The sequence below is a fragment of the Chrysochloris asiatica genome, unplaced genomic scaffold (genome assembly GCF_000296735.1).
Source record: "Chrysochloris asiatica unplaced genomic scaffold, ChrAsi1.0 scaffold00151, whole genome shotgun sequence".
In the NCBI taxonomy this organism is placed as follows: Eukaryota; Metazoa; Chordata; class Mammalia; order Afrosoricida; family Chrysochloridae; genus Chrysochloris; species Chrysochloris asiatica.
In genome coordinates, this window is record NW_006408669.1 from 6087729 (window position 1) to 6088943 (window position 1215).

Genomic DNA, 1215 nt, shown 5'->3' on the forward strand with positions numbered 1-1215 from the left:
GTTGTTATGTTCTGTGAAGTCTTTTCCAACTCATAGTGACCAGTTTAAGGTTTCCAAGGAGTGGTTAGTGGGTTTGAACCTTGCAGTTAGCAGTCTTGGTGTGGTGCTTCAAGATAAGCACTGGATCACAAGGTCAGTTTGAATTGCAAGGTGATTAGTTCAAAACCACCAGCCACTCCTCAGAAACTCTGTACAGGGCAGCAATGAGTTGAAACCAACTCGATGGCACTTAACAAGAACCACATTATTTCCTAGGTTACAAAAGGACCACTTATTTATTCCATAATGTTCATTTAGTGGTTATTGTTGTTGGGTGCTTTGGAGTCATTTCTGACTCATAGTGATCCTGTATAGGGTTTCCAAGGAGGGACTGGTGATTTTAACCACCAACCTTGCAGTTAGCAGTCCAATGTTTTTCCTGTATCAGCACACAAAGATACATTTAGATGTAAGGGAAACAGTAATTAAAGAACATCTTTAAAGAGCTCAAAGAGCTCTGGAGGCACTGTGTTAAAATTCTCAACAGCAAACTTAAAGGTAGAAAGTTCAAACCCTCCAACTGTTCTGCAAGTGAAAACTATGGCAGTCTCCTTTCATAAAGAATTCAGTCTTGGAAACCCAGGTGGCAGTTTTAGCCTGTCCTATAGTAAGGAGCTCTGATAGCGTAGTTGTTATGAGTTGGGCTGCCAACCTCAAGGTCAGCAGTTCGAAACTACCAGCAGTTCCGCAGGAGAAAGATGAGGCTTTCTGCTCCCATACAGATTTACAGCCTCAGAAACCCTGTGCAGGGTCATTATGAGTTACAAGCGACTCCACAGCACGTAACAACAACAACATAGTATTACTCCAGCATGTGTCTGTCAGTTCATCATACTGTGTTGGCTAGTGTGTTGCTGTGATTTAGGAAGCTCGGCAGTGTCACCCAAAGTGGACAGGTTTCAGATGAACTTCCAGATGAAGACAGATTAGGATTAAGGAGGGACAGATTACTTCTGAGTATTTAGTCACTTATAAATTTAGTCACTTATAAATAACAGCAAAACACAGTCAGCACCAGAATACTGAATAGTGAAATACGAAGAATACTAGAATATTGTCAGCTATTGTGCCAGAAGATGAGCCCCTCAGGTTGGAAGGTACTCAAAGTACAACTGAAGAAGAGCAGCTTCCTCAAAATAGAGTTAACTGTGATGATACCAATGGAGTAGAGCTTTC